Source organism: Bombina bombina, chromosome 3, assembly GCF_027579735.1.
Source record: "Bombina bombina isolate aBomBom1 chromosome 3, aBomBom1.pri, whole genome shotgun sequence".
Taxonomy (NCBI): Eukaryota; Metazoa; Chordata; class Amphibia; order Anura; family Bombinatoridae; genus Bombina; species Bombina bombina.
In genome coordinates, this window is record NC_069501.1 from 740,438,414 (window position 1) to 740,456,562 (window position 18,149).

Genomic DNA, 18,149 nt, shown 5'->3' on the forward strand with positions numbered 1-18,149 from the left:
GACACTTTTGGCGCAAAAAAACGTCAAAAATGACGCAACTTCCGGCGACACGTATGACGCCGGAAACAGAAAAAAATTTGCGCCAAAAAAGTCCGCGCCAAGAATGACGCAATAAAATGAAGCATTTTCAGCCCCCGCGAGCCTAACAGCCCACAGGGAAAAAAGTCAAATTTTAAGGTAAGAATAAATGATTGATTCATATGCATTATCCCAAATATGAAACTGACTGTCTGAAATAAGGAACGTTGAACATCCTGAGTCAAGGCAAATAAATGTTTGAATACATATATTTAGAACTTTATAAAAAAGTGCCCAACCATAGCTTAGAGTGTCACAGAAAATAAGACTTACTTACCCCAGGACACTCATCTACATATTGTAGAAAGCCAAACCAGTACTGAAACGAAAATCAGTAGAGGTAATGGTATATATAAGAGTATATCGTCGATCTGAAAAGGGAGGTAAGAGATGAATCTCTACGACCGATAACAGAGAACCTATTAAATAGACCCCGTAGAAGGAGATCATTGAATTCAAATAGGCAATACTCTCCTCACATCCCTCTGACATTCACTGCACGCTGAGAGGAAAACCGGGCTCCAACCTGCTGCGGAGCGCATATCAACGTAGAATCTAGCACAAACTTACTTCACCACCTCCATAGGAGGCAAAGTTTGTAAAACTGATTTGTGGGTGTGGTGAGGGGTGTATTTATAGGCATTTTGAGGTTTGGGAAACTTTGCCCCTCCTGGTAGGAATGTATATCCCATACGTCACTAGCTCATGGACTCTTGCTAATTACATGAAAGAAATATATATATATATATATATATATATATATATATATATATATATATATATATATATATATATATATATATATTTATAAATACTACAAACATATTCCTCTATGTGAAGAACATTGGAATGTGAAATATTTACAGTAAATACATAAACACTTTATTAAATATGAATATTGCATAAATATGCTTTTACATGTATTCAGCTACTTGACTGCAAAGGGCTCCAATGCGCACACACACACATTAATATATATATATATATATATATATATATATACACATATGTCTATGTATGCATACATGTGGATTTATATTTATTGTACATATTTCACATTTCAATGTTCTTCACTTTCAGGATAATGTTATTTGTATTCTTAAACACACATACACACACACACACTCCTTTTGACTTTGGCCGCTCTTCCGAGATCTATCTGCAAGGAAGCAAAGGGGTGAGATTAGAATAACCTACCTACGTTTTTCCGAGTCTAAAGTATTTTCGTTAGCTAACATATTTATATATTACTGCAGTTCTTACTTGGGAGAACGTATTACTTGTGCACAAACTGTATCTTTAAACCTGTAAAACCAACTCCATTATTTGCACTTATCCTAATAAGTTTTCCTGAAGATTAAATATTACTCATAAAGGGTAGTAGTTAGATCTTCAAGTATTAAGACCGCCTGCTACCCACATTTGAGACATATCTACAAAACCAATGTGTAAATGCTATTTGCTATGAAAGCCAATGTTACCATAACCTGTTGTTTATTATATATAAGGCACATAATATTTACTATTTTACAAAGGATTTATATTTTCATTACAAGTAAGATTACTAATCTATTTAAAGCATTTATTACATATATGTATATACACATATATATAGAAATGGGTATTTAAAAATAAAAAATAATATTATCCTGTAAGTGAAGAACATTGGAATGTGAAATATTTACAATAAATATACAGTAAAAAACATAAATACATCTGTACACAGTCACACATACATATAAATATGTATACATGTATATGTATGTATCTCTATGTTAAAGCCCTTTGCCTGACTTCTTTTTTCTGAGACCTCATATTTTTGAGTCCTTAACTTAATATTAACTTTTTATTGCAATATTTGTAAAATATTTTTTTAATCAGACAGTGTTATTATGAGTGTAACTGTACTTTTAAATGTATTTGTGATGTTCTTTGTGCTACTTTTTATTCTAGTGTAACAAGTTAACCAGAGCTCTGAAATTGCGCTAACCCAACATAAATTCAACTGCGCTCAAGCAAACGCTTTTACTTTCAACTTGTAATACGTGCACTACTTCCAACAGACACAAACACCTACGATAAACACGATATCGTTCGCACACAACTGTTAGGGTGTCACTCGAAATCAGGCCCTAAATAAGTCATCATGAAAAGAAATAGATATTTTCAGTGATAGATGTAACTTATTCAGGTGTAATAAGATCTTACAGTAAGTGCCATTACTTTGGGATATTACAATAAATATACTTTTTACATTTTAAGCTAACAGGGACGTTGATTTTGCTTATCTATTGTTATAACACAGACAGGAAATTAGTTCAGTCTGCAGCACCTTTATTAGCACTATATGTGCTGCAAACCACCACACTTTAAATGTACAGATTCTGTTATGTGTGGCATAAACAGTAAATGAGAATTTACGTAAGTTCCCTATATCTATGGGCTCTAGTGAATCAAAAACACCAGAAAGATAAGGTCAAGACTCACATGTTAGTCATAACCAGAAACAGCTGCTATTTAAGTAGGTCATAGCATACAGATAAGAGAGATCTTTGTTTATGTCAATATATTAAGTTTATGAAACAGCCCAACATTTTTAAAACATTTTATATAAACGCTATAAAAGGGTGAATATACTAAGCACTAGCTAAGTATCAAATTTCTCCTGCAGCAAACATCCTAAATGCTAGTGATATATGCAAATTAGTGGACCTGGAAGAAATTATGTTATATATGGAGTCAGCCTTAGAAATATGCACACATCCGGTGTTTAGAATACACATAGTGCCAGATTACATGTGAAGCACTAATTACCGCTCCTGCTCAAGTATTAATTGCACTAGAAGTAAGCTTTTTGCGTGCGTCGGGTTGCGCTCGTATTATGAGATGAAAGTAAACTGTTATTGCTTGCGCACTAACCCAAGTAACGCAAAAAGCTAAAGTTAGAATGTAGCATGTGAGTTCAAGTATTCCCCAATAGAAGTCACTGAATAAAAAAAAGTGGAAAAAAAACCTGAGTCTCGCGCAAACCAGATTGCACATTCATGTTTCATGTGTGCTAACCCGACATGAAAATATGAATATTTCATATTCCAATATTCTTCACATTGCAGAATATGTCCTATTTATTTATATATATATATAGAAATAAAGGAGCGAGTAGCCAAACGTCATAAAATTAAAAGTTCCAAATTTTAATGGTCAAATCTTAAAAGCATTAACAGGATTCAATAGAACGGTCTGACATGTTTCGGCCAGTGGCCTTAATCTTAGACAGTGATTCTATACAAAAAACGCCAATATTTAAAAGCAGTACTTGAACCCTATTGGTTGCTTAGAAAATAGTAATCAATCAGTAACAAATGTGATGTATACATAGTTATAGGGGGGACAAACTGAAACATATTAGTTAGTTAATCGTAGAAACATAGTAGCTTGTTTTTTGCACATAAACAGATTAAGTCATATGAGAAAATAGGAACACCAATTTAAACACAAGTGTATAATAAAACTGAATTAAATTAATTTCATGTAAATAACTGTTTGCAAAATTCTCTATGCCTTCAATGTATAATAATTATTATAATTAAATTTATTACTTCCTTAAAAGAGAGACATTTAATTTAATTGAAATGCAAACAGCTAAATATACATAGAAAGGAATCCAAAAGGGAATTTAATAATTCTGATAATACAAGGACAAAGCTAGAATGTATTGGCCAAAAAATATATTAATATATAGGTATAAGTGTAAATGTATGCATGTGTGTACAAAGATATATTTGTCTAATTAGAAAGCGTGGTCTCAAACAATGGAGTACTACAACACTTCAGTACATTTGTTACACACATGTATATAATGAAAAACCCTTTTTAATGATTCTTAATTCTAGTAGGGGTGTATATATATATATATGTGCATGAAAAAGACTAGGAATAAATGAATAATTAATAATGATATGGCATGAAAGTTAATGAAAGATGTATGCATTATTCCCAAAAGTTTATAACATCATGAACAGAGTTATAACCTTTTGGAATGCGTGTTTCTAATGTAAAGATCCAAAAGGCCTCTTGTTTTAGAAAAACCTTGTTAGTATCGCCACCTCTAGGGGCTGCTTTGACTTGTTCTATGACTTTCCATTTAAAAGTACTGTTGTTACTATTGTGTCTTTGAATGAAATGTTTGGCCATGTCTGAGCATGGATCTGACCGTTTTATGTCTGATAGATGTTGCCTAATGCGTTCTCTAACCTCCCTTGTAGTGCAACCTACATATTGCTTATCTGTGCATGTGCACCATATCAAATATATTACATTTTTAGACCTGCAATTTAAGCATCCATTGATCTTGTATGTTTTGTTGGTAACAGCAGATGAGAATTCATTTCCCTTGTGTATAAAGCTGCATGGGATGCAAGCGCTGTACCCACATTTATACATCCCCTTGGAATTCAACCAGGAGTTGGCACTAGATGGTTTTGTGGCAGTACACTTGGTGAAATTTGATTGCCTATAGTAACACCTTTTCTATAAGCAAATTTACACCCTTTCGCTAGAGTTGTCACCAAGCCTTCGTCGGCTTGAAGCATGGGCATATGTCTACGTATGATTTTACAGATTTCTTTGTCCATAAGCAAAATACTTCTGTCTATAGATTCAACCTCTGATTTTGCCTTTGTAATGGTTGTATTTCTATAGCCTCTTGTTGAGAGTCTTTCAGTGAGATCTTTGCTTTGAACGGCATAGTCAGATTTTTCTGAACAATTCCGTTTTATTCTGATAAATTGTCCTTTTGCGGTTGCGTAAGGAACTTTGGGAGGATGATTGCTCTTACCATGTAAGAGAGTATTTCCAGATATTGGTTTTCTATATATCTGTGATTTGACTTTGTTAGTTTCGGTGACAACACTAAGTTCAACATCAAGGAAATTAATTTTTATTTGATTGGTTTCAAATGTGAATTGTAAATTCCACTCCTTTCCATTTAAGAATTCAATGAAATTCTTAATAGTGGTAGTACTGCCCTTCCAGACCAGGAGTAAGTCATCAATGTAGCGATGATAACTCTTTATATATTGAGTATATAGATTGGCATCTCCATATATCATATGAAGCTCAAACCATCCCATTACCAGATTGGCATATGAGGGCACAAATTTCGCCCCCATCGCAGTGCCTTGTAACTGTAAATAAAAAATAAGTCCTATAAAGGAGAGATTATGAGACAACTCAATAATCAAAATGATTATCGAGCTTTACCTTGTAATCCAGTGCAGAGTTTCAAGAAAGAATTGGTATCCCTTCTTGATGATGGCCTAGAAGAAGGCCATATTGATGTAAAAACTTTTGAGTTTCTTATAGTGGATAACCCAGTTACCCCTATCATCCATGTGCTGCCCAAAGTTCATAAAAGTATCATCAATGTAAAGGGTAGACCTATAGTGTCAGGCATAGGCTCACTTTGTGAGCCTCTGTCTGAATGGCTAGACAGCATTTTGCAGCCTTTAGTTTATTCCTTGCCTAGTTTTCTCAAGGACACCAAGCATGTGCTTCAGATTTTTGAAGATTTCACATGGGAAGAAAATTACACCTGGCTTACTGTTGATGTTGTAGCGCTCTACTCTTCCATCCCACATACCATGGGCCAGCTAGCCATAAAATTCTTCCTTCAACAAAGGTCTAATTACACTGAGGAATTTATAGCGTTTATCTTAAATTTTGCAATATCTGTTAACACACAACTACTTCAAATTTGAGGATCTGTTTTATTTACAGTTACAAGGCACTGTGATGGGGGCGAAATTTGCTCCCTCATATGCCAATCTGGTAATGGGATGGTTTGAGCTTCATATGATATATGGAGATGCCAATCCATATACTCAATATATAAAGAGTTATCATCGCTACATTGATGACTTACTCCTGGTCTGGAAGGGCAGTACTACCACTATTAAGAATTTCATTGAATTCTTAAATGGAAATGAGTGGAATTTACAATTCACATTTGAAACCAATCAAATAAAAATTAATTTCCTTGATGTTGAACTTAGTGTTGTCACCGAAACTAACAAAGTCAAATCACAGATATATAGAAAACCAATATCTGGAAATACTCTCTTACATGGTAAGAGCAATCATCCTCCCAAAGTTCCTTACGCAATCGCAAAATGACAATTTATCAGAATAAAACGGAATTGTTCAGAAAAATCTGACTATGCTGTTCAAAGCAAAGATCTCACTGAAAGACTCTCAACAAGAGGCTATAGAAATACAAGCATTACAAAGGCGAAATCAGAGGTTGAATCTATAGACAGAAGTATTTTGCTTATGGACAAAACAAAACCAAAAAAGGAGTCTGTTGATCAAGTGACGTTTGTCACACAGTACTCCTCAGATTACAAAGAAATCTGTAAAATCATACGTAGACATATGCCCATGCTCAAGCCGACGAAGGCTTGGTGACAACTCTAGCGAAAGGGTGTAAATTTGCTTATAGAAAAGGTGTTACTATAGGCAATCAAATTTCACCAAGTGTACTGCCCACAAAACCATCTAGTGCCAACTCCTGGTTGAATTCCAAGGGGATGTATAAATGTGGGTACAGCGCTTGCATCCCATGCAGCTTTATACACAAGGGAAATGAATTCTCATCTGCTGTTACCAACAAAACATACAAGATCAATGGATGCTTAAATTGCAGGTCTAAAAATGTAATATATTTGATCTGGTGCACATGCACAGATAAGCAATATGTAGGTTGCACTACAAGGGAGGTTAGAGAACGCATTAGGCAACATCTATCAGACATAAAACGGTCAGATCCATGCTCAGACATGGCCAAACATTTCATTCAAAGACACAATAGTAACAACAGTACTTTTAAATGGAAAGTCATAGAACAAGTCAAAGCAGCCCCTAGAGGTGGCGATACTAACAAGGTTTTGCCAAAACAAGAGGCCTTTTGGATCTTTACATTAGAAACACGCATTCCAAAAGGTTATAACTCTGTTCATGATGTTATAAACTTTTGGGAATAATACATACATCTTTCATTAACTTTCATGCCATATCATTATTAATTATTCATTTATTCCTAGTCTTTTTCATGCACATATATATACACCCCTACTAGAATTAAGAATCATTAAAAAGGGTTTTTCATTGTATACATGTGTGTAACAAATGTACTGAAGTGTTGTAGTACTCCATTGTTTGAGACCACGCTTTCTAATTAGACAAATATATCTTTGTACACACATGCATACATTTACACTTATACCTATATATTAATATATTTTTTGGCCAATACATTCTAGCTTTGGCCTTGTATTATCAGAATTATTAAATTCCCTTTTGGATTCCTTTCTATGTATATTTAGCTGTTTGCATTTCAATTAAATTAAATGTCTCTCTTTTAAGGAAGTAATAAATTTAATTATAATAATTATTATACATTGAAGGCATAGAGAATTTTGCAAACAGTTATTTACATGAAATTAATTTAATTCAGTTTTATTATACACTTAAGTTTAAATTGGTGTTCCTATTTTCTCATATGACTTAATCTGTTTATGTGCAAAAAACAAGCTACTATGTTTCTAGGATTAACTAACTAATATGTTTAAGTTTGTCCCCCCTATAACTATGTATACATCACAGTTGTTACTGATTGATTATTATTTTCTAAGCAACCAATAGGGTTCAAATACTGCTTTTAAATATTGGCGTTTTTTTGTATAGAATCACTGTCTAAGATTAAGGCCACTGGCCGAAACATGTCAGACCGTTCTATTGAATCCTGTTAATGCTTTTAAGATTTGACCATTAAAATTTGGAACTTTTAATTTTATGACGTTTGGCTACTCGCTCCTTTATTTCTACAAATTGAATTTCCCTTCAAGAGTAAGCCTGTCAATTAAGTAAAGCAGTGGAAAGCAAGGCGGTTTTCTCAGCCTTTTTGGTTCCCTTTTCCTTACACTGGAGCACCCTCTCGATTGGAGGAGCAGATTGACACACGTCACGGACATCTCCTGCGTGTCTTGTGGTTGGAGCCTGAACCTGTGTGCTGAATTTGTGTGCTGAAGTCTGAGCCTGGTTCTCAGAAGCAAAGTTTGTAGAAGGTGTGGAGGAAGAAGCTTGACCGGTCTTCCTGGGTGCGGCGGTAGCGGTACCAACAGGCGGACATTTGGTGAGAGCAAGTATTACCCCTCCTTCCACAATCGATCTCTGTTCTCTAAAGCGCTTACAGCGTCACACAGGCTGCCTCATTTACTATCAATCTGCTTTATGACTCGAGCTTACAAACTAACTGCATCCTGAACTCTCCTTTTGTCTCTTCTATATATATATATATATATATATATATATATATATATATATATATATATATATATATATATATATTTACAAATACTTAGAACATATTCTGCTATGTGCAGAACATTGGAATGTAAAATATTTATAGTAAATGCATAGTTAAAACCTTTATTAACGATAAATATATTGAATATCAATGATTTTTTATGTTTTTATCTACTTTACTGCAAAGGGCTCCAATGTATGTTTTATGTGTGTACATATGTATTTATATGTCCGTAAATACATATGTACACATAAATATATATGTATACATATATTTATATGCATACATACATATCCATCTTTAGACATGTATATGTATGTATCTCTTTGTTAAATCCCTTTGCCTGTCTTTTTTTCTAACACCTGAGAGCTCATATCTTTGAGCCTTTCTAACTTTTGAGTGCAATATTTTTTTAAAATATTTTTTATTAGATAGTATGTTGTAAGCGTAACTATACTTTGTAATGTATTTTTTAAGTTTTTTGTGCAACATTTTACTTTCCCGAAACAGTTAACCAGAGCTCTGAAGTTGCGGTAATCATTCTAGCGTAAATCGCGATTGTGCTCAAATGATTGCGTTTACTTTCAACTAGTAATATAAGCCCGAAGACAGCAAACACTCGTGATAAACCCCTTATGATTTGCTCGAAAACATTTGCATTCCACTCGTAATCTGGCCCATAGTGTGCATCTGTGTGTGTATGCATATGTGTGTGTGTGAGAATGCACGCATGTCTATGTGTATGTATGTGTGTGTGCTCACGGGTATGGTTTGTGTGAGAATGTGTGCATGTCTATGCATATGTATGTGTGTGTGCTAGCGGGTATGGTGTGTGTGAGAATGTGTGCATGTCTATGTTTATGTATGTGTGTGTGTGCTCCCGGGTATAGTGTGTGTGAGAATGCGCATATGTCTATGTGTATGTATGTGTGTGTGCGCTTGCGGGTATGGTGTGTGTGAGAATGTGTGCATGTCTATGCTTAAGTATGTTTGTGTGTGTGCTTGCGGGTATGGTTTGTGTGAGAATGTGTGCATGTCTATGTGTATGTATGTGTGTGCTTGCTTGCAGGTATGGTTTGTGTGAGAATGTATGCATGTATATGTATGTGTGTGTGTGCTAGCGGGTATGGTGTGTGTGAGAATGTGTGCAAGTCTATGTGTATGTATGTGTGTGTGTGCTTGCGGGTATAGTGTGTGTGAGAATGCGCGCATGTCTATGTGTATGTATGTGTGTGTGTGTGTGCACTTGCGGGTATGTTGTGTGTGAGAATGCACACATGTCTATGTGTATATGTGTATGTGTGCTTGTGGTATAGTGTGTGTGAGAATGCATGCATGTCTATGTGTATGCATGTATGTGTTCTTGCGGGTATGGTGTGTGTGAGAATGCGTGCATGTCTATGTGTATGTATTTGTGTCTGTGCTTGCGGTATGGTGTGTGTAAGAATGTGTGCATGTCTATGTGTATGTATGTGTCTTGGCGCGTATGTGTGAAGAGGGAGATAAGGAAAATATTTTCTCTGTTAAATAAGCGTCTATCTGAGATTATCTTTGCAATACATATATCCAGGGGTGGAACTAACAGTCAAGACAGGATAAAATGTTACCAGTGCATTCCGTATAAGGAAAAATTCTAATTCTCTATCACTATATAAGTGTGTATGTTTCTTTTCTTACAGCAGGTGAAAGTTGTTGGAAACTATGAGAGGAAAAGAGCTCAGCTTATTAAATAAGTATTACAGAATGTTGTAGAATGTATCATCATATTTAGCAATCAGATGATTCAGAGATGGTATTTGCACATGACCCATCTCCTCAGTAATTACAGTGTACAAAATATCAAAGCAGAGCACATTATTATTACAATCAGTGCTTTTATATCCACTCGATAAACTTGTTCTTTGTGATTTTTCCACCAATGGTCATGGTTTAGTGAGTGAGGTCAGAACAATTTTCCTGTCTTTACTCAATCTTGTAGCAATTACACCACTTTCAAGACCCTACAATTAATAACATTCTTTGTAACATTGATAACTTTCAAGTTATCTGATGGGTTTTACTGGTCATGTACACAAATCAAATAGGGGTATAGACTTAAAGTGATGGTAAACTTGCCTCCATAACTTTACATATTCTGAGAGCTCTTGTCATTACTAGCATATCAATGTGCTTATTTTGTTCAAAACTCAATTAAACTTCTAAAAAGCAGCGTTTTTATCAGGCTCCGTTACCTGATTCAATGCAGCCTCTGTCGGAGATTTTCTGATTGTGTTATTTGATTGGCATCTCTTTTAGCCAATAGGAGCCTCACCAGGTGCACCATGGATTTTACTCACAACGTGTTTGTAGCTCTGCCTGGAAAAATAGTGTATTGAATGCATATGAGAGGAACGGCCTAAGGGAGGGGCTTCTGGAAGAACCATAGGCTGGCTAGGTGTGCCAGAGTGGGGGTAGCCAAGAGGGGTTACCTGAGAGGAGTGGCAGGGGCCAGCGAGAGGCCATTGGACAAGACAAGGGGAAGGGGAGGAGCGGAGCAAAGGTGATATAGGGAAGGAGACAACAGGAAGTGGTCACTAACCTTTGTTTTTTCCTCGTTTCAGAGCAGAGCAGTTTTTCTTTTTGTTGCAGAAATGGCTCCAAGGAACAGGGTAATTGCTAAGAAATTGTGAAAGAACTTTGGATGCTAAAGTCTCAATCATTGCTAAATTGCTAGCTGGTAATGTATAAATAGGTACTACAGCCTAAGCTTTCTTTATAGCAATAGCATAGCTGAAGCTGTGATTTAAAGGTGTATTTTATGTCTATAAATTAATATTAAATATATTAGTGATCCTATATAATAATTGTACTAGCATTAGTAAATTTATCACTGTGAAAAGGGTTTTTTGTATTTTATACTCATAAGTTAAATTTTAGTTTCCTGGTAAATGTTTTAGAAATTGTATTGTGGTTAGATCAGACTTATTAATGCTGTACTGGTTGATATATTGAATTGTTAATACGGTTATTTAAGTCATATAAGACAATTTTGGTTAGATAGCTATATTATACCTCCTGGAAATGCTATTAGGTTTTGGATATTTGCTAGCTAAGCGTTGTTAAATAAGCCATATGCCGAATGGGTTAATGTTACTGGCTAATTATAAATTGTTCCATCTAGTAACATTAAATTGCGATATTTGATAGTTAATTCATTTTGATTTAAAGTTAATTACTAATAATATTGTGACCATATCCAGGATACAGACGATTTAATTGAATATAAATTAATCTAAATATTTCTATACCTTGCTTTATATTATAATTTTAATATGGTAATAATCAATTAATATATATCTGGTCATAATCAATATTCTATTTACTGCATAAATATAATCACTGTGTTTATAAAAAATAACCTGTTCAGAAATTAGGAAATATTTAATTTGGGATTAAATATTAATATTTGATAATAATCTTATCGTCATTAATTGCTAAATATCTCAAATAGTGTTATTTTGGAGTGCGCTACTGAGATTATATAACATTTTTCTGGGGTGCACTGCTAAGATTCTACTATATGAATTGGAGGTATTGCTGACGAAAATTGTATTGTTATTAATTATTAATATTTATAATCCATAAATAATCTCATTAGGAGGGCACTCCTAAACTGTACTAATATTTATTGAATACACCGCTGAGATATTCTAACAAACAAAATATCTAATGGAGGGGAGAGAACACTAAACTTTTGTGTCGGTCTTTATTATTATTATTATTAATTAAAGAAAATAAGTCAGGAGAAGGGAAGGTTATAAATTAATGGGATTACAGGGAATGGACAAATAAAGTTTAAATTCCTTAGTACAGTGTACTGATAGAATACCAAGAGAACAGTTTAAGGGATTTACTTTGTTAGCAAAGGGAAGTAAGGGGTGGTTTGTTGTTTTAAGCTAGCTCATTGTTTAGAAGCTAGGTAACCAGATAAGGAGTGGGGGAGTAAGCCAGGTTTACAGTTTCAGCTGGTCATGCTTCTCCTGGATTGATTAATTAATATGCGTGATGTCACTAGGAGGAGGGGTTGCATAGGGGATATAAGTTGATGAACACCATGCTATGGCAGAAAAGTAATTTTGTCTTTACAATAAGAGGTGTGATATAGGGAATTCCTGTAAATATAGGCACGTGTGTAGATATTGTAACGGAAGTCACCCTGGCGTGGATTGTAAAAGGGGCAATGTGAATGGGCCCAGGTATTCCTTTCAAGAGCAGGGTAATACCAGCAGTGGAGTTGGATTGGGGGTTGTCCAAAACACTGCTGAAAATAGGTTGTTACAGGAATTACAGGCATATGAGAACATAGAGGATAGAAAAGTTCTAGAGCATGATTGTCTGAGGGTTTTGTGGTACCAATTCAATTTGTGGTGTAAGGGGCAGGTAAGGCAAAAAATTTAAAGTCAACCATAGAGTTCCCAGAGGTGCTGCAAGAGAAATTGGACAATGAGGTAAAATTAGGGAGGATGGCAGGCCCGGTTAAAGAAAAACTGATTGAGGATTTAGTATTGTGTCCCTTAGGCGTAGTCCCAAAGAAGGAGCAGGGCAAGTACAGGATGATCCAACACCTATCTTACCCTAGGGGAGGGTCAGTAAATGATGCAATAGCTAAAAATGATTCATCGGTTGAATACCAGTCTTTTGGCAGGGCAGTGCATATGGTGCGTGCCTTGTTATCAAAAATTGACATAGTATCAGCATTCAGTTATTGCCCCTTAATCCAGAGAGTTTTAAGTTAATGGGTTGCAAGTTCAATGGTAACCATTATGTTGATAAAAGTTTACCCATAGAGTGTTCAATTTTGTGTTCAGTGTTCGAAAAATTTAGCTCTTCTTTGCATTAGTAAAGCGTTAAGAAGTCTGGTATGGACAATGTTGTTCACTATTTAGATCATTTTTTGTTGGTGATGGGATTAGCTGGATCTAGCGATTGTGAAAAGTTAAAGGTGAATTTGTTGGGAATTCTGGAATTCTTAGGGGTACAGATTGAGCTCACATTCTATTGGCTGATCGGAACAGCCAATAGAATGCGAGCTCAATCTGATTGGCTGATTGGATCAGCCAATCGGATTGAACTTGATTCTGATTGGCTGATTCCATCAGCCAATCAGAATATTCCTACCTTAATTCCGATTGGCTGATAGAATCCTATCAGCCAATCGGAATTCGAGGGACACCATCTTGGATGACGTCCCTTAAAGGAACCGTCATTCTTCAGTTGGACGTCGCCGGATGAAGATGGGTCCGCGGTGGAGGTCTTCAGGATGGAGCCGGTCCTCATCGGATGAAGATAGAAGATGCCGCTTGGAAGATGATGGTTGCCGGTCCGGATCTACTCTTCTTCCCGGATAGGATGAAGACTTTGGAGCCTCTTCTGGACCTCTTCAGCCGCCGGAAGATGGATCACCAGCCCCCGCTTGGGTTAGATGAAGATTTTGGAGCCAGGACGGATCGGTGAACCTGGTATGGTGAAGACAAGGTAGGATGATCTTCAGGGGCTTAGTGTTAGGTTTATTTAAGGGGGGTTTGGGTTAGATTAGGGGTATGTGGGTGGTGGGTTGTAATGTTGGGGGGGGGTATTGTATGTTTTTTTTTACAGGCAAATGAGCTGAACTTCTTGGGGCATGCCCCGCAAAGGGCCCTGTTCAGGGCTGGTAAGGTAAAAGAGCTTTGAACTTTAGTAATTTAGAATAGGGTAGGGCATTTTTTTTATTTTGGGGGGCTTTGTTATTTTATTAGGGGGCTTAGAGTAGGTGTAATTAGTTTAAAAATGTTGTAAGATTTTCCTTATGTTTGTAAATATTTTTTTATTTTTTGTAACTTAGTTCTTTTTTATTTTTTGTACTTTAGTTAGTTTATTTCATTGTAGTTATTTGTAGATATTGTATTTAATTAATGTATTGATAGTGTAGTGTTAGGTTTAATTGTAGGTAATTGTAGATATTTTATTTAATTAATTTAATGATAGTGTAGTGTTAGGTTTAATTGTAACTTAGGTTAGGATTTATTTTACAGGTAATTTTGTTATTATTTTAACTAGGTAACTATTAAATAGTTATTAACTATTTAATAGCTATTGTACCTGGTTAAAATAATTACAAAGTTACCTGTAAAATAAATATTAACCCTAAAATAGCTATAATATAATTATAATTTATAGTGTAGCTATATTAGGATTTATTTTACAGGTAAGTATTTAGCTTTAAATAGGAATAATTTATTTAATAAGAGATAATTAATTTCGTTAGATGTAAATTATATTTAACTTAGGGGGGTGTTAGTGTTAGGGTTAGACTTAGCTTTAGGGGTTAATACATTTATTAGAATAGCGGTGAGCTCCAGTCGGCAGATTAGGGGTTAATAATTGAAGTTAGGTGTCGGCGATGTTAGGGAGGGCAGATTAGGGGTTAATACTATTTATTATAGGGTTAGTGAGGCGGATTAGGGGTTAATAACTTTATTATAGTAGCGCTCAGGTCCGGTCGGCAGATTAGGGGTTAATAAGTGTAGGCAGGTGGAGGCGACGTTGTGGGGGGCAGATTAGGGGTTAATAAATATAATATAGGGGTCGGCAATGTTAGGGCAGCAGATTAGGGGTACATAGGGATAATGTAAGTATCGGCGGTTTACGTAGCGGCAGATTAGGGGTTAATAATAATATGCAGGGGTCAGCGATAGCGGGGGCGGCAGATTAGGGGTTAATAAGTGTAAGGTTAGGGGTGTTTAGACTCGGGGTACATGTTAGAGTGTTAGGTGCAGACGTAGGAAGTGTTTCCGCATAGCAAACAATGGGGCTGCGTTAGGAGCTGAACGCGGCTTTTTTGCAGGTGTTAGGTTTTTTTTCAGCTCAAACAGCCCCATTGTTTCCTATGGGGGAATCGTGCACGAGCACGTTTTTGAGGCTGGCCGCGTCCGTAAGCAACTCTGGTATCGAGAGTTGAAGCTGCGTTAAATATGCTCTACGCTCCTTTTTTGGAGCCTAACGCAGCCTTTATGTGGACTCTCAATACCAGAGTTATTTTTATGGTGCGGCCAGAAAAAAGCCGGCGTTAGCTACGCGGGTCCTTACCGACAAAACTCTAAATCTAGCCGTTAGAGAATTAGAAGAGAAAGTGACAGGAGGAATGAAATGGTTAAAAGTAGCATGGCCATCAGTCCAGATAATATGGTCCAACATAGTTTCAAGAATATACTGGAGAAACTCGGATACGCGTAAAGTTGGGTATAAATCAAGAAGGAAGGTAAACCAGGTAGCAGCGAAGGTAATGAGGGAGATAGGGGGCAGAGTAATAGAGCACCCACTGATAGCGGCGAAAAGGGAAGAGCTGTTCCGAAGCGATGGTGTGCACTTAAAAGCGAAGGAAATGACCAATTGCTGTTGGACATCAAGGGGATGTGCCAAGAATTGGTAAAGTTAAGGAAAGGTCACGAAAAGGTGGTGGTGGTTTGGCCGAAAGAGGGTCTTTTTTTTGTGGTGGTGAAGTGCCAATTGCTGTTGGACATCAAGGGGATGTGCCAAGAATTGGTAAATGAAAGGTCACGAAAAGGTGGTGATGGTTTGGCCGAAAGAGGGTCTCTTTTTGTGGTGGTAAAGTGCCTATTGCTGTTGGACATCAAGGGGATGTGCCAAGAATGGGTAAAGGTAAGGAAAGGTCATGAAAAGGTGGTGTTGGTTTGGCCGAAAGAGGGTCTCTTTTTGTGTTGTTGAAGTTTGGGTACCACGTGGGCGGGGCATAGGGGGGATGAGGGGATCCCGCGGCATGCTCAGCCCTGAGAGGTGATCCGGTGGTCTATCTATGGGGTGGGCTATGCCGTGGGTTCTCATTTCCCCTTCTGCCCTGCCAGGGGGGGTATTTGTGGTCCACCCCCCTAGATGTGGGTCCCAAACTTCTTGTTAATGCAGTGGCATTTTTGTGGTGTGTAATTTTGATTTATGATATGGCTGAATTTTGCTCTACAAAACTTAAAGGTAAAAATGGCAAAATTCAATTTATTCAATAAATCGTGACCTTTCCATATTTCGCCATAACAACTGTGTCCGTGTTTTTATTTTAAATAAGGTTGGATAAGTAAAATAGAGTTAAGTGTTAAGAAATTGGTTTGGTGGTAATTGGTAAAAGGAATGAAGCCTCCTAGACCTTAGTGCAACTGTGCACGCGCAACTCGATACGCTATTTGCGCAACTCGATACCTGTTAACAGTAAGCAACCTCACTGTTTTAGTTGTGCAAATAGCATATCGAGTTGGAGCGTGCTGTGAGTAAAATCCATGGGGTGCATGGTGAGGCTCCTATTGGCTGAAAGAGATGCCAATCAAATAGCACAATCAGAAAATCTCTGACAGAGGCTGCATTGAATCAGATAACAGAACCTGACAAAAATGCTGATTTTTAGAAGTTTAATTGAGTTTTGAACAAAATAAGCACATTGATATGCTAGTAATGACAAGAGCTCTCAGAATATGTAAAGTTATGGAGGCTAATTTACCCTCACTTTAAAATATAGGCTAATTAGTTAAATGTTTTGATTAATGAAAATTAGATACTCTTGTCATCCTGACTAAAGCTACTTTTTGTAAGAGTTATCTATTTAGCCTACCAATAACAAAATAAGAAGGTGTAGTATAAGGTATAAAGAAGTTTACATTGTTTGAATATTGGAACCAAGATGATAAGTACTCGGTAGTCAGGAACAGGCCGTGGTTTTCAATTATGGAACTGTGCCATACAACAAAGCTTAAGGAGTATCCAGAAGGGTAGTCTGTAACAAAACCAAAGTTGAATACCAGTTTGTCAGTCAGGACAATACAGCAGAAGGAGCAGGCAGTAGAATTGTCAAAGCTTAACCCCTTAATGACCGAGGACGTGCAGGGTACGTCCTCAAAAAAAAGGCAGTTAATGCCTGAGGACGTACCCTGCACGTCCTCTGTGTGGAAAGCAGCTGGAAGCGATCCTGATCGCTTCCAGCTGCTTTCCGGTTATTGCAGTGATGCCTCGATATGGAGGCATCCTGCAATAACCTTACATGGCCTTCCGGTGCAGAGAGAGCCACTCTGTGGCCCTCTCTGCACCGGACATCGATGGCCGGTATCGTTGGTGGGTGGGAGCCGGCTTGGGAGGCGGGTGGGCGGCCATCGGTGGGTGCCGTGAAGTCAAGGGGGGCGGGATCAGGGGCGGGAACGTTAGGGGGCGCGCGCGGGCGCGCGCGCGTGCACGGAGGGTGGCGGGCGGGCGCGTGCACGGGCGGGAGCGGGTGGGAACCGCTACACTACGGCAAATATATTTAATAAAAAATACCCAAATCTTGTTTGTGCAAAAGCACAAAAAGAGATCGTGGAGGGGTGGGGGTTGGTTTGGTGTGGGGGGAAGCTACACTACAGAAAAAATTAGTAAAAATTTAAAAAAAGCATGTTTTTCTTCTAAACTGGGTACTGGCAGACAGCTGCCAGTACCCAAGATGGCGCAGATTAAGTTAGAGTGGGAGGGTTATAGAGCTGTTTGGGGGGGATCAGTGAGGTTAGGGGATAAGGGGGGATAGTACACAGCAGCATATGTAAATATGCCTTTTTAAAAACACACAAAAAAACCAAATATAGCTTTTATTTTAGTACTGGCAGACTTTCTGCCAGTACTTAAGATGGCGGGGACAATTGTGGGGTGGGGGAGGGAAGAG